General features: G+C 33.2%; 1 long non-coding RNA gene across 1 annotated transcript; it reads right to left on the bottom strand.

Moving 5' to 3' along the window:
• Positions 1-2,729: 2,729 nt before the first annotated feature.
• Positions 2,730-17,718, bottom strand: LOC134704878 (uncharacterized). Its single transcript, XR_010105426.1, has 3 exons — positions 17,615-17,718; positions 10,102-10,171; positions 2,730-2,787 (listed from the first exon to the last, which is right to left on the bottom strand). It is a non-coding gene; the product is annotated as an uncharacterized LOC134704878 (long non-coding RNA).
• Positions 17,719-17,920: the final 202 nt, after the last annotated feature.

Genomic DNA, 17,920 nt, shown 5'->3' with positions numbered 1-17,920 from the left:
TTTGTCACAGGGAACAAAGAAAATTAGATCAATTCCAAATGGCATTATCCTTTGTACATATTAGGTCATATAAAACACATGTCTAACTAGTCCTAGCTATAAATCTCTCTCTTCTACCTACGTTTCACAAAAAAACTCTCATTCTATCAAATTGTTAATAACTGGGGTTTTAGCTATTCAAGCTTCAATCTATTATGGGTATCCAATCTATTCACCTTTTTTTCTTCCCTGAAGGCATACTTTAATTAATATTGAGGATGCAGATATAATTTCTACAACATTTAATTATAAACTCTCATCTAAAATGTTGTCAAGATTTCCAACTTATGTTTAATGTGCACATAACTATTAAATAAAAAAAATATAATCAAACTCCTATATATAGTTCAGTTTCCACATTAGATTTTCAGTGTAGAGCATGAAAGCAAGATACTCATTGACACACAATTTATCCCACCCAATCCAGATTATTGACAAAAGTTTTGTATTATTTTAAAACTGACCTTATCTAACATCTATAAATATAACCTTAAACTAAAATTCAAAAGTAGGCACATTGGCACTCACACCACATCTTCCTATATCTATAGATGTGAAAAATGTTAAAAATTATGTAAATAAAACTGTTATTAAAATTAAATTTGTTTCATACACACAACTGACATTTTACAATATCTAAGATACAAAACTGTTTATTAGTCCACTGGTCTAGATGTCTTTAGTTTTATTTTAAAATTTAGAAAAATAACATTTTTAAACTGATAACTTTTAATTGATGGTTCAATGGAGGAGGACTGCTGTTCTGCATAAAAAATGTATGAAGATATTTATTGCTTCAAGGTTTTTAATTATATATGAATTGAATCCATATCATTTTGTCATTTTAATTCTACATATTAATTTATGTTAATTTCATTTATAACTTTTCAAAAAAAAAGAAGTACATGTATCTGTTTTTCAGATCAATCTACTGAAAATAAAAAAGTTATGATAAATCGTGACAACTGAATACAAGATTTTTCTGGTACCAAATACCAGTGTAATCAAGTGATACAAGTTCTAAAAGATTAGTTTATAGAAGTGACAATTTCTGGTTCCAGTATACAAAACTAAAAAACAAAAATTGTCGAAAACTGATTTAAATTGAGACTGACCTGATGAAATGACCTGATGACTGACTTTATATAACTCAGCCTAAGTTTTGTCTCTTGAAGTTAAGATTATGTGACAAATGACCTAAGGATTACATGTTCCTGTAGATCGTTCTAGATAGTTCTGATAGAGACATCTGCTATCAAACCCATGTCTCCCTTAAAGCTATACATATATACTAGGTATATGTAGTCAGACCTTTTTAATTTTAATTTCCAGATGATCACATCAGTCCATAGACTTTATATATCAATTCTTTTTAAAGTTTAGATAATGAACTGTTTCAACAGTATCTATAAAACATATCCCTTTCCAAATTTGGCAGTAAAATGCTTCTTCCAAATTTCCAAGAATTAAAACAATCATAACATCACTGAATAGAGCTTACAAAAAAACAAATGTTTTGCCTCTCTGTTATTTATATGGTATAATGCACAAGTTTAAATTTGAATGACAACAGACAACACTTTTAACATGTAAACTATGAAAGTCAGTTTTTAATTAACCACATTAATTGTAATTTTATTTTATCATAACCTTATAACTTCATCTATCTTAAAAGTGTTACTTAATTTCTATGATTTGTGTCTTATACATGTACTCTATTATATAACTTCACACCTTTCATCCTGAAAAATAAAATGATTACAAAAAATAATGGAATATTACTGACGGGGCAAGGCCAAATAAAAATGTGCAAATTGTAATACAACAGCCTTCAAACATTCAAGGACTAACATCACTTTCCACTTAAACTTTTTTGTTATATACTTCATATAATGACACATTTTGTCAAATAAATATTTTGAATGCATTAATTAATGGTTGGAATTTAACTTACAATGTGTTGAATTGTGTTAACTTACAATGTGTTGAATTGTGTTAACTTACAATGTGTTGAATTGTGTTAACTTACAATGTGTTGAATTGTGTTAACTTACAATGTGTTGAATTGTGTTAACTTACAATGTGTTGAATTGTCAGAAGACAGAAGTATATTGTTTATTGGGTCATAAGTTGTCCTTCAGTTGCTTTTTGTTTTCTTTTGATGGTAACATGTATGAAAAAAATGAACAAAATAAACACTTTATTCAGTCAAAATATGATTCTTGTGTTTATATTTACAGAAAGGAAAATACTTCACAACAACTAAATTTTGATATTTTAAAAATTGTGACAGTTATTCTTTTTATTGGTACTGTACCATGTTGAAATAATTATGTCAGAAATTTAACAATTTCTAGCTCTGTAAACAAGCATTTAGGACCATCATTCTCTTCAAATATTTCCTTGATTAAATTTGATAAGTTTGCTGTGACAACATTATAGAACGTATCAACTGTCCCAAAATTGACAGCTCCACAAAAAAAGTAGTTATTGTTGTTATATTTATGTCAAATTACATTTTCCTCTGTAGATTTAATTTTCAGCATCATTTTGAATGTCTTTTAAACAGATATCTAATTTTTATCATTTGTTAAATCATAGTAACACTGATAATTGTCATCTATGTCTAACTGAATCTCCCTTTTTCCTTTAAGATAATGGTCTGCTTGTAATAGATAATAACTGTATAATTTTCTTACCTTTTCTGACTTGGTCTAAGTTTTCCATTCCTGTTACACTTTGATTCTTCTGAAATAAAATAAGTAATTTTCAGCACTGTAACGGTCTAAAATGATTCCCCAAACTACAATAAAAGTATGTTACAATGTGAGCCGGAGCTTAAATCAATACCTAGACAAGCCTTCAATCTCATCTTCTAATTCAATATCTTTCGTAGTATTTTTTTCTTCTAAAGAAACAGTTAAATGTAATTGGACAGAGAAATTGAAAGTTATACAAGAAAGTTAGAGCGTTAGGATGATTGGTTGTGTTTACAGTGTCACCTAAACATTCTACCACTGTGTTCATTTGTCCTAATGTTTGTCGTGTTTTTTATTTTACAAGTTTTCATTTGTTTTTTATTGGTTTATTTGTTATTTGTTTTCTATGTAAATATTATTGAAACATTGCATTTCAGGGTATTCAGAAAATTGTTTTTTAACAACAAACAATATTACATAAATATGGTAAAACTTACCGTTGGGATTGTATTAGAATAAACCATCGGGAATGTAACCAAGTTATCAATGTCTGAATGGCTAATTGTTTCCAATACATTTTTCAATCACACCATAAAATGTATAAAATGATAATTTCCCCAGTTAGAAAATTTGTTTTGATGTTTCACCCTTACATTAAAGTTTTATTTACAAGTTGCTTTAATACATTAACAGTAAGCCATTATTCAGTGAATTATTTTTGTCCATTAACATGCAGTTATCATACAGTTAACCTTAGACCCTGATTCATGTTGCTTCCCTTGTGTAGTTACAGACAAAATACAGATGTCAAACTACAAAGACCACAGCTATAGACCATCAGGCAGTCTGTCATCAAATGGTTGGAGACTAAAACTTGCAGATTTAACTATGGATTTCTAAAGTATGCATAAGAAATTTCTCGACTAACTTTGTGTTTGGAATTCTACCATACATCATAGTTTGTGTTCACTTTATAAGTGGGGAATAATATCATAAAATGCTTACATGTGCATTTCATGATTGGCATTCAGATTTGCATTTGTAATTAATTTTAATGGTTAACCATTTTAGACTCTTGTCAATTTAGAGCTTGAAATATGTTACTTTCAATTATAACCATATGTTGACCACTAGATGTGTTTCAGTTTTTTGTCATTGCAGTGCTGTCTTCCTTGATCACATACCTTTAATTAATGACCTATTTATCTATGAAGAATATTAACAACATCCATATTTAAAGAAAACAAAAGGTGTATTGCTAAAACAAGGGATAGAAGGTCAAAGTGGGCAAAAGGAAACACAAACTAAAGAAATTACAGTCAAGAAAATTCTACCAGAAAAAAGATTGAGAAAAATGAAATCCTCCAACAGTTATTAAAAGGAACCAGATGATCCAAAAGTGTCAGTAGTTCCTGCTCAACTTCAAGCAAACCCTCATGTTGTTGATGATTTGTACCGATATCGTAAAATATCAGCTGCGAGACATAATATGAAGCTTTTTGTCGAGTGAGCGTAGCGAACGAGATCAAAAAGCCTTCATATAATGTCAAGCAGCTGATATTTTACAATATAATATGCAGATAATCTGATAATCGATTTATCGGGCTATATTTGCGTGTTTCAGATGTCTTTTCTTTGTTTCACCAGCACACAAAAGATGACTTGATAAGTTCGGGTCAAAGTTATTAACGTCGGTTCAAACATTATGACGTCGCTGATATGTCCGGGTCAAAGTTATTAAGGCCGGGTCAACGTATTTGACGTCACAAAGACATGATACGGAATAATATTAAGAGCTGAACAGAGTGATATATACAGTGGGACGACCGATAAGGGTAAATATCCATTCATATATTATGTAAGTCACATTCATTGATGTCACATTCTGGAAATGGATTGTCTCATTGGCACTCACACCACATCTTCCTATATCTAAGAAGAAGTTGAACCTGTGGTTTATGGCACAGACATTCCAGTAAATGGTCAAGGAAATCACAATGATGACGGGTAAAACTTTTCAAGAGATAATAGTTACCTCAATTTTTCCATTAACAAACCTTTGGTTTTATAACTACATGTATCCTATAATCAACAACCTTCAAGCAAGGAAACCACGATAGGAAACACAAGCCTTAGTCCCAATCTTCAGTATGGTATCAACCAAGAGATATACGGTATGCTCCATATACAGGTGCTGTAGGAATGCTGCTTCATAGAAAGATCACAATGGGCAAAACTGAAATCCCTTTTTTTGTTGTTGCAAAATTTAGTTTTGACCAACTCATGCTGTTAATTTCTGAATGTAACTCATTATATAAAGAAAGCTAAACTGCATATGTAGTAACCTATATGTTCAATGAGATGATAAAATTGACAGTCACCAAACTAATCTGTGAAAGTACATGCCCATGATCAAATCCACATAGTCACCAAACTAATCGGTGAAAGTATATGCCCATGATCAAATCGACAGTCACCAAACTAATCAGTGAAAGTACATGCCCATGATCAAATCCACATAGTCACCAAGCTAATCAGTGAAAGTACATGCCCATGATCAAATCCACATAGTCACCAAACTAATCAGTGAAAGTACATGTCCATGATCAAATCCACATAGTCACCAAACTAATCAGTGAAAGTACATGTCTATGATCAAATCCACATAGTCACCAAACTAATCAGTGAAAGTACATGCCCATGATCAAATCGACATAGTCACCAAACTAATCAGTGAAAGTACATGTCCATGATCAAATCGACATAGTCACCAAACTAATCAGTAAAAGTACATGTCCATGATCAAATCCACATAGTCACCAAACCAATCAGTGAAAGTACATGTCCATTAGAGCTGATTGTGAACTAAGAGGATACTCACTTACCATCTTCTTTTCAAGTTTTAGAAGCCCCTGCATTTGGGAGGGGGTAGGAGGGGTCCTGATCCCGAAATCCCGTGCTTAAAAACATGGAATCGAAAAGACCCGAATTTAAAGAATTTTAAATCCCGACATCCGAAATTCAATAAAAAAGAATTCCTGGATTCAAAAAGGAGCTTAAAAACACCCAATCCCAATAAAAGTCCTACCTCCTCTCATTTAGCATGTCATTTATAAACAAACTCTCAGGTTCTTTTTTTAGAAAAAACATTTTTTTTCCATCAGTTTAAAAGATTTTTTCATTTCCCAAATTGACATCTGATTAAAATACATGTCCTATGTCCACTTTGCTTATAAGGTGTAAGTAACTACATGTATAACATCATCCATATAAATTCTTGCCTTAATCTGTTGAAGGCAAGCATCAGTAGGACAACACCTGATGCTCCAGAAAGGTCTTTAAAACAGAAAGTAAAACAGAGCCCTGTCAGATCTTTTGAGGCTCCAAAGGTCTTAAAACAGAAAGTAAAACAGAGCCCTGTCAGATCTTTTGAGGCTCCAAAGGTCTTTAAAAAAGAAAGTAAAACGGAGCCCTCTCAGATCTTTTTAGGCTTCAAAGCTTTAAAATAGAAAGTAAATCCGAGCCCTGTCAGATCTTTAAAGGCTAAGTGTGAACACAGAATGTATATTTAAATCATATTACCAATATGAAATCTTCAAAACAACCAATATTAAAAGATACATCACTTTTTTATCATTGCAGTCAAATGAGAAAAATATTTTTTAAATCATCTCACAAAAATATCAAATATCTTATTAAAATCAGCTGTTAGTTTTAGCTATGATATTCTCGACCTTAGAGAAGTGTAGCTTATCACAACATTCAATTTTGATAAGATTGAAAAAAATATCTATTAAAAAATATCACCTCTTCCAGACCATAACTTGAGGAAAAGTAAATTTGGCAGAATTAGGACTTGAAATTCACAAGTGCCACACTGCTAACAAATGACAAAACAATCAATGTTTCTTTCCATTATGATGTTTTATAGTTAGCTTGGAAATCTATTCTCTCTAGTAAGTCGATGATTTTATTAGATTTCCACAGATTTATTACTTTTAAAATCACATTCATTATTTGAACAATCAGACTTGTAATTGCTTCCCTCAGTAAAACTAGCAACTAATATGTCTTCCGAAAGATATTACACAAAAATCAAATTTCAAATGACATATGACATTATAAAACGAAAATTAACTTTTCATTAGAACTTGTTTCTTTCAGAAGATGCCATTACTTTGTTGTATTAGAGGAAATTCAAATACAAGAGAGGATTATTATTACCTTGATGCTCATAGAAATAGAAAGATATTAAACTGCAATAAAAACAATAGCCGAAAGACACAGAAAATAAAAACAACAAAAAGATATATATAACATGTATAATGAAACAACAGATATGATTCAAATTATTTATAAAGTATTGATTATTCATTTTTTTGTGCATTGCTGAGATTATAATACTTTCCAAAAAGAAACTTTAGACATGTAGAATGGTGTGTCATCACCATTCTGTAGCACCTGATATCTTTAGTGAAATGTAAAGATATGTAGAGAGGAGTGTCATCACCATTCTGTAGCACCTGATATATATGGTGAAATGTTAAGACATGTAGAGAGGAGTGTCATCACCATTTTGAAGCTTCTGATATATATGGTGAAATGTTATGACATACAGAATGGTGTGTCTTCACCATTCTGGAGAACCTGATATCTTTAGTGAAATGTAAAGATATGTAGAGAGGAGTGTCATCACCATTCTGTAGCACCTGATATCTATGGTGAAATGTTAAGACATGTAGAGAGGAGTGTCATCACCATTTTGAAGCTTCTGATATATATGGTGAAATGTAAAGACATTAAGAGAGGAGTGTCATCACCATTCTGTAGCACCTGATATCCAGGTGAAATGTAAAGACATTTAGAGAGGTGTGCCATCACCATTCTGTAGCACCTGATATATATTGTGAAATGTAAAGATATGTAGAGAGGAGTGTCATCACCATTCTGTAGCACCTGATATATATGGTGAAATGTAAAGACATGAAGAGTGGTGTGCCATCACCATTCTAAAGTACCTGATATATATGGTGAAATGTAAAGACATTTAGAGAGGAGTGTCATCACCATTCTGTAGCACCTGATATATATGGTGAAATGTAAAGACATGTAGAGAGGTGTGCCATCACCATTCTTAATGTCTTCACCATTCTGTAGCACCTGATATCTATGGTGAAATGTAAAGACATGTAGAGAGGTGTGCCATCACCATTCTTAAGTACCTGATATATATGGTGAAATGTAAAGATATGTAGAGAGGAGTGTCATCACCATTCTGAAGCTTCTGATATATATGGTGAAATGTAAAGACATTTAGAGAGGAGTGTCATCACCATTCTGTAGCACCTGATATATATGGTGAAATGTAAAGACATGTAAATGTGTGTGACATCACCATTCTGTTGCACCTGATATCTATGGTGGAATGTAAAGACATGTAGAGAGGTGTCACCACCATTCTGTTGCACCTGATATTTATGGTGAAATGTAAAGACATGTAGAGAGATGTGCAATCACTATTCTGTAGCACCTGATATCTATGGTGAAATGTAAAGACATGTAGAGAGGTGTGCTATCACCATTCTGTAGCACCTGATATCTATGGTGAAATGTAAAGATATGTTGAGAGGAGTGTCATCACCATTCTGGAGAATCTGATATCTATGGTGAAATGTTATGACATATAGAATGGTGTGTGTCTTCACCATTCTGGAGAACCTGATATCTATAGTCAAATGTAAAGACAAAGAGTTGTATCATCACCGTTCTGGAGCACCTGATATCTATGGTGAAATGTAAAGACATGTAGAGAGATTTGTCTTCACCATTCTGTAGCACCTGATATCTCTGGTGAAATGTAAAGACATGTAGAGAGGTGTGTCATCACCATTCTGAAGCACCTGATATCTATAGTGAAATGTAAAGATATGTAGAGTTGTATCATCACCGTTCTGGAGCACCTGATATCTATGGTGAAATGTAAAGACATGTAGAGAGGTGTGTCATCACCATTCTGAAGCACCTGATATCTATGGTGAAATGTAAAGACATGTAAAGAGGTGTGTCATCACTATTCTGGAGCTTTTGATATTGATGGTGAAATGTCAAGACATATAGGAGGTGTCATCACTATTCTGGAGCTTCTGATATCTATGCCTATGGTGAAATGTTTAGACATACAGAGGTGTCATCGCCATTCTAGAGCTTCTGATATCTATGGTGAAATGTAAAGACATGTAGAGAGGTGTCACCACCATTCTGAAGCTACTGATATCTATGGTGAAATGTAAACATGTAGAGATGTGTCATCACCATTTTTTAGCACCTGATTATCTATGGTGAAATGTAAAGACATGTTGAGATGCACCTGAAATGAAGGGTGAAATTTTAGTCAAATAGGGGCCTTTTTTAGCTGATTATGTGAATTTGGTGTTGCTCATTGTTGAAAGCCTTTAAGACATGTAGAAGGCTATTTCATCACAAATCTGCAGCATTCTGAATACTTGTATAGGAATTTTTAGAAAGTATATCTTGAAAATGAAATTATCATTGTTTTACCTTCTTTAATATAATTGTTTTACCTTTTAGTTTCAATGTAATCCTATGATACCAACAAACTTCTGAACTGGACTGTTTCTCTATTCCCATCAATTATCAATTCAAATATAGTTGATGTTACCTCACACAAACTTAATACAACACTTCATGTGTCACTTGTAGATTTTTTGTAGAAAAAATACCTTAATGTTTCCTAGTATGCAGAAAATACTTAAATTGTCAAAGTTCTGGTAAGTTTATGACCATAAAAGTCAAATTCTACGAACAAGTAATGTAGAAGTAATGTAGCACTTAGTATCCATCTATATATAAATGTGAGTGAAATATTTCTCTATTTTTTTTCAGTATTCATAACATCCAGATATATCTAATAAGTATTGTTAAAGATATTTATGATCAGTGAATGGGACAATACAAAGTCTCTAGATTCCAATAAAATTATTCTTCACATGACCACATCCTCTAGAGTAAAGACCACATGTTTGACATTGAATAACATTATAAACTATATGTACTCTTGTACTCTGGAGAAATAAATCTGTACTATAGTCCAGATAACACATTTTTTATATGGCCTATATATCTAAAAGATATTCAAACTTTAAAATTTGAATTTTTGTTGAACAAATGAACTTAATTTTCTAAGCATGTGTTCCACAACATTTTCTTTCTGGTGTTTCTTTTTTAACTATTAAAATGCTATATTTAAAAATAAACGATTTAAATTTAATACTATAAAACTTCAGGTTGGGTCCTTCAAATCTGTGTTTGTAAATTGATAAACTAAGCAGCTTGAATCTGTTACCTGGTATCTCTCTTAGTAGTTACAACCTATCTACAGAATCTGAATGACAAGGGACCAGTGTCAGTTATTCCTAAAATAAGACAAATGTATCATATTATTTCCTAAAGCAACACATTTCAATTAATAAATATTTTCTTCAATTACTTTTCCAATGTTATCAAGCTGCATTAAACAAAAACCCATCTCATCTGTTCATTAATAAAGAGAGAAATAAGAAGTAAACAATCAGATCAATGTAGTTTTCTACTACTATGTTACAAATCTTAATTTATTACTGCAGTTATGGTTTCTATCTTGATTAGTTGATCATTGGTTTTTGGTGCTTATAATATACCTTGTACATGGCCATTCAGAACTTGTCCTATGTTCTTGATACTTATTAATATTGATGACAATATGTTGACCTCTAGATCTATATATTGTAAATTCAGAAATTATTGCAAGCTTTTTATTAATGCAAATAAATGATTGGACTAGTATCACAATAGTTAGAACTCGCATTTTGATAACTGAAAAACATAAAACTGTATGAGGATTTTTCAATAAGGCAATAATTAAACTCACATTTTTGTCCTTTCGTCAAAAATTGCAATGATAAATGCTCACAATAATTTATGAATTTACAGTATTAAACTTTGTTAATAGATTGCTGTCTTCGTGTCATTAGCCTCCACATTTTTGTTATTTTCATAAATATACCATATTGAACAATATAAAATAATAAGATATATTAATATTGTCAATGAGACAAATATCCACAAGAGATATTTGGACAAGGGAGACAACTTTCCACAAATGATATGAGGACAAGGGAGACAACTATCCATAAGATATGTGAGGACAAGAGAGACAACTATTCACAAGAGATGCAAGGACAAGGAAGACAACTATCCACAAGAGATGTGAGGACAAGGGAGACAACTATCCATAACAGATGTGAGGACAAGGGAGACAACTATCCACAATAGATGTGAGGACAAGGGAGACAACTATCCACAAGAGATGTGAGGACAAGGGAGACAATTCTCCACAAGAGATGTGAGGACAAGGGAGGCAAGTATCCACAAGAGATGTGAGGACAAGGGAGACAACTATCCACAAGAGATGGGAGGACAAGGGAGACAACTATCCATAAGAGATGTGAGGAAAAGGGAGACAACTATCTACAAGAGATATGAGGACAAGGGAGACAACTATCCACAAGAGATGTGAAGACAATGGAGACAAGTATCCAAAAGAGATGGGAGGACAAAGGTGACAACTATCCACAAGTGATATGAGGACAAGGGAGGCAACTATCCACAAGAGATGTGAAGGCAAGGGAGACAATTATCCATAAGATATGTGAGGACAAGGGAGACAACTATCCACAAGTGATATGAGGATAAGGGAGGAAACTGTCCACAAGAGATTTGAGGACAAGGGAGGCAGCTGTCCACAAGAGATTTAAGGACAAGGGAGGCAGCTGTCCACAAGAGATTTAAGGACAAGGGAGACAACTATCCACAAGAGATGGGAGGACAAGGGAGATAATTATCCACAAGAAATGAGGACAAGGGAGACAACTATGCACAAGAGATGTGAGGACAAGGGAGACAACTATTCACAAGAGATGTGAGGACAGGGAGACAACTATCCACAAGTGATATGAGGTCAAGGGAGACAACTATGCACAAGAGATATGTGAGGACAAGGGAGACAACTATCCACAAGTTATATGAGGACAAGGGAGACAAGTATGCACAAGAGATGGGAGGACAAGAGTGACAACTATCCATAAGAGATGTGAGGACAAGGAAGACAACAATCCACAAGAGATGTGAGGACAAGTCAGACTACTATCTACAGAGATGTGAGGACAAGGGAGGCAACTGTCTACAAGATATTTGGGGACAAGGGAAACAATTATGCACAAGAGATGGGAGGACAAGGAAGACAACTATCTACAAGTGATGTGAGGACAAGGGAGGAAACTGTTTACAAAATATTTGAGGACAAGGGAGACAATTATGCACAAGAGATGTGAGGACAAGGAAGACAACTATCTGCAAGAGATGGGAGGACAAGGGAGACAACTATCCACAAGTGATGTAAGGACAAGGGAGACAACTTTTCACAAGAGATGTGAGGACAAGGGAGACAACTATCCACAAGTGATGTGATGTCAAGGGAGACAAGTATCCACAAGAGATGAGAGGACAAGGAAGACAAGTATCCACAAGATATGTGAGGACAAGGGAGACAAGTATCCACAAAAGATGGGAGGATAAAGGAGACAATTATTCATAAGAGATGTGAGGTCAAGGGAGGCATGTATCCACAAGAGATGTGAGGACAAGGGAGGCAAATATCCACAAGAGATGTTAGGACAAGGGAGACAACTATTCACAAGAGATGTGAGGTCAAGGGAGGCAAGTATCCACAAGAGATGTGAGGACAAGGAAGATAACTATCCACAAGAGATGTGAGGACAAGGGAGGCAAGTATCTACAAGAGATGTGAGGACAAGGGAAACAACTATCCATAAGAGATGTGAGGACAAGTGATACAACTATCCATAAGAGATGTGAGGACAAGTGATACAACTATCCACAAGAGATGCAAGGACAAGGGAGACAACTACCCACAAGAGATGTAAGGACAAGGGAGACAACTATCCACAAGATATGTGAGGGCAAGAGAGACAATTATCCACAAGAGATGAGCGGACAAGGGACACAACTATCTGCAAGAAATATGAGGACAAGGGAGACAACTATCCATAAGAGATGTGAGGACAAGGAAGACAACTATCCATAAGAGATGTGAGGGCAAGAAAGACAACTGTCCACAACTAATGTGGGACAAGGGAAACAAATATCCACAAGAGATGGGAGGACAAGGGAGGCAACTATCCACAAGATATGTGAGGACAAAGGTGTAAACTGATACTGGCACTGTACAACCTTCAAAAAACAAAAAACAAAAAAACAAAACCCATACTGTGTACTGAGTGGATTAAATACTAGTTTACACATTTTGTAAACATTGTTTAAAACCTTACAAAATAACTGACCATTGGATGGTCCCTTTTAGAATTTCCTGTGAATATTTTACTTAAATAGTCCCAGTAGTTCCCAATAAAATTAAATTAAAAGGGATCCATGTTTAAAAATAAAAGTTTATAAACAAAGAAAGGTGCAGTATTAAAGCATATATTAATGTGAGCTTGATATATACCTAGGCAGCAACCATTTGATTTTCGGGGGGGGGGGGGGCTATGGGTTTTTTTTCTGTACAAACTTTTTTTTTTTCGGGCGAAAAACAATCTATTTTTTTAGCGACAAACCGAAAACAATTTTTTCCTTTCAATTTTAGCATTACATATAGTGGCAGCTGAGGGTGAAACAAACAATTTTTTTTTCTCAGGGTCCAAAATAAATTATTTTTTTCACCAAAAACTGGAAACAAACTTTTTTTTCCAAAAAAACCATAGCCCCCCCAGAAAATCAAATGGTTGCTGCCCTAGATTAAAGAGAACCTTTTCTATTATAAATAGTAACACCACTCTACATGTAATAATGCCTAGATTAAAGAAAAGAACTGTTATAAATAGTAACACCACTCTACAAGGTTGTGATGCCTCATTGATCACATTATTCCAGAAGACAATATGATCATTAAGAACCCTAGAGTCATTAATTCAATTACCCAGATGTTAATTAGTCTAGACACCACAAAGAAGTAAACACAAATCTATTTTCTCATCAAATTGGTTTTAGCACAGACCATGATAAATGACTATGAGAGTCTGACGTTTTTTAGTATTGTAATTGCATGCATGCTCATCTTTAAGATAGATCTATTATTCAACATTTTTTGCAATTTTTCAAGTGTCATTTAAGATTTAAGATTTATTTTTAATTAATTCTATTACAAATAGAAAATTACTGGCACAAACCCCCTAAAACTCGTGTCATGTAACAAATCAGCTGAACTTTGTCCTCAAAATATTTGTGCAAACATAATTCAACAATTACTAATATGAAAATCTAATAAAGAAACATGTTCTGATGGGCATAAGACATTTGAGCAAAACATTAAAAGTGCACATAGGATCATAGATTGCAGGAATCATAGGACATTAAGCGCAGAAATATTAACTTACCTGGATTATCATATAGGATGTTTGAGTAAAATTTCCTTTGATACTTTTATGTGAATTAAGAAAATATTTTTAAAAAGGCAGATAAAAGAGTAGGTAAATAACGAGGGTTTTTTGTGTCAGAAGCCTAGGATATAAATTTCAAGCCTGACTTGTAAATCATGCCATTGCTGAGTTGCTTTATTTTTTCTATAATTCAAAGATGTATTAACCTTTCTGAGGTAAAAACTCCACATTTTAATTACCTATAGACGACTCAAAAGCCTACTTGCACATCCCCACGATGATCAGGGGTAACAGATTATATCTGGCGCTAGGAAGGGGTTCCCTGTTATCATTCTTCATCTTTTTCGCTTAAATGGCCTATCGTTATATTTTTTAGTTCCATCTATTTCTACATGTATTTCCTTTTTTCATATTGATGCTAAGAAAAATTGTAAAATTTCTAAAATCTTTTAAAATTTTCTTAATGAAGTTTCTTTTGCCTATTGAGATTGTATATAGGTATAGCTAGAAAAGGTTCTCCAGAGTCCACTCTTAACTCTGTATATCTGTAGGTTTGTCAATAACTTTAACTACCGAGTCCACTCTTAACTCTGTATATCTGTAGGTTTGTCAATAACTTTAACTACAACTGTCAATTATCTTGAAGGCTGCCATATGTTAACACATACAGAACATGAAATCTGAAAATTCTTTCTGATAGTTGTACAAAAGTAATCAATAACTCAAAGAAAACACTTATATCTTAATTAAAGAAAATAATGGTGTCATAGCTTAAAAACTATCATTTCTTTATCTGCGTCACAGCAAGCACAGTTAAAATTGTTTTTGTCATTTATTTATATTAAAATTCATAATTGATAAAAATTGTCAGTAAAATATATTTGACAGCCCCCATCCTTCATCAATAAAATAAATGATTCAGTTTTTAAAGAACTGCACACAAAAATCAAATTGGAATTTTTATAGATAACTACCTTTATTTGAATTTGTGATAAAAGAAAGATCAGCAGTTTATTTTTCAAATAAAAATTTCTTCCAATTACTGAAAGGAAGCCTTAGTTTAAATTCATCATATTAGTCATCAAAGTTCTAGAAAAGTGAAAATAAAGCTGTTAAGAGACTGTCCCAATCCTGAAGTGAGCATCCTATTTAAAATGGTTTGGTGGTCCAAGATTGCTTCATTCATAGTTCATTCAAGATTAACTATGGTTAAATTGTGTATTTTTATAGAACATTTATTCATTAATTTGTTATCTTATTCAAATAATCTGTAGGTAAAATACCTACGTGAATTTAATTAAAGCCCAAAGTTAAGGGACAGTGCTTTTGTTGTCTATTTTTTAATCTCAAAGTCATAATGAATCCTTCAAGACAGAAAAAAGAAAACATTCTATACAACAACATTGCTTTAAGTAATCCAAGCAAGCAGATAAACAGTTGCCAGAGTTGGATCAAATATTGTGTAATTTGGTTTCTGTTTCATTGTCGTATACATACCTGTCTCACGTCAGGAGCCTCTGACCTTTGTTAGTCTTGTATCATTTTCAATTTTGGTTCATTTATACATGTATGTTTTAGAGTTGAGTATGATGCCCATTATCACTAAACTAGTACTCATTTTTGTTTCGACAGAGCCAGTTGAATCATGCCTATGGTTGCCGTATTCTCTTGCTGTTTTGAGGACCCATTGCTGACCTTTTGATGTTTTCTGCTCTTTGGTCATGTTGTCTCTTTGACGCATTCCCTATTTCTATTCTCAGTTTTACACATATATATTGTTGTATCCCATATCTTCTTTTATTGATTTGTAGATTTGTGTAGTCAAATTCCCATTCCTGCTTGAATCTATTTACATTTAAGATTTTTTTTAATACTAATAGCAGTATGAATTTATAGCTTGGTGCATTGAAGTCCAAATAACTATGTCATCTTGAAAGACTTTTTGTTTTAAGCAAAAAATAAATGTGTTTCAAGAGGTCATAATTATTTTGATTAGGTGACCAGGTCATATATTATATATAATATTAACAGAAGGTATTCAATATATATATATATATAGGAGGGGTCCTGATCTCGAAATCCCGGGCTTAAAAACACGAAATCCCCAAATCCCGGGCTTAAAAATCCAAAATCCAGAGGTCCCGAAAAAAAAAGAATTCCTGGATCCCGAAAGAGTAAATCCCTAAATCCTGAGTTTAAAAACACCCGATCCTGGAGTCCAGATAAAGGTCCTATCCCCCCTCAAATAAAATTATGTTGCAGTGCTGGTCCAAATAATTATGACATCTTGAAAGGCAAAGGCATCAAAGCAAAAATTTTAAATAGCCTTCCAACTTGAAGGATTACTACATTTGGATATTTTGCAATGTCTGCACTCCTACATAAAACGGGATGCCAGCATCCAAATATAACGGGATGCCAGCATCTCAATATAACGGGATGCCAGCATCTCAATATAACGGGATGCCAGCATCTCAATAAAATGGGATGCCAGCATCCCAAAATAACCGGATGCCAGCATCCCAAAATAACGGGATGCCAGCATCTCAAAAAAACTGAATGCCAGCATTTCAATATATAGGAAATCCAGCATCCCCAAAAAATAATAATTTTTTTTACAAAATATATGCAAAACTAGCATCCATGTAATAGTAAGATGCGCCATTACATTATTATTTCAAAAACAGCATCTACATCAAATTTTAATGCCAAAAGCATATAAAATAAAACACACAGCATACGTACTATAAAAAGATGCTACCTTATGCAAAATATGAAAGCAATTAAAAAATTGAGAAATACTTAGAAAACTTTTCAAAATTAGCATCTTTTCATTGAAATATGCTATTTCCTAGTTATTTCACGGAATGTTTGAAAAAAACTGTACATGAGAATTTGAAATTTTAGTTGAGAACTCATTCAAGACTTCATTTTGTTTATATAGATTAGACCGTTGGTTTTCCCGTTTGAGTGGTTTTGCACTAGTAATTTTGGGGCCCTTTATAGCTTGTTGTTCGGTGTGAGCCAAGGCTCCGTGTTGAAGGCCGTACTTTAACCTATAATGGTTTACTTTTTAAATTGTTACTTGGATGGAGAGTTGTCTCATTGGCAATCACACCACATCTTCCTATATCTATTCCAAGACTTCATAATTATTTGGACTTTGTACAATGTAAGTCATGCTAGTGCAGTGCCAGTGCCTGAGTGGTGGCATAACTTTTTAAAATTTTATAAAACTTTTGTCATGCTGAGAATCACTCATCAAAGAATGTTTAATGAGTTAAGACTTAGCTGAGACTACTATAACACATGTGTTATAGTAGTCTCAGGACTTAGAGTCTAGTAGTTAGTGTTTATTCTTACGTGCGAACTTTAATTTCAATCATTGTAGACTAGCTAGTATATTAGCACCCCTATCTCATCCAGGGGGAATATAAGTAAATCTCATTCCAAAAGGAGACAACTATGAGAAGGGAGTGTTGCGAACTTTTACTCGGACCGATCACCCAAATGTACTTTTAAAAAAAGAAATGCAATCGTGAACTAAAATGCCTGCATATTTGGTATGAAATATCAGATGATTCTTGTATAAAGACGCATGCTTTTACCTCAATTTTTATATTATATGTAGAAAACTGACATGTGTTGCCTTTCTGAATATATTTTTGT

Source organism: Mytilus trossulus, chromosome 2 (assembly GCF_036588685.1).
Source record: "Mytilus trossulus isolate FHL-02 chromosome 2, PNRI_Mtr1.1.1.hap1, whole genome shotgun sequence".
NCBI classification, from domain to species: Eukaryota; Metazoa; Mollusca; class Bivalvia; order Mytilida; family Mytilidae; genus Mytilus; species Mytilus trossulus.
This window is presented reverse-complemented; position numbering and strand designations above follow the sequence as displayed.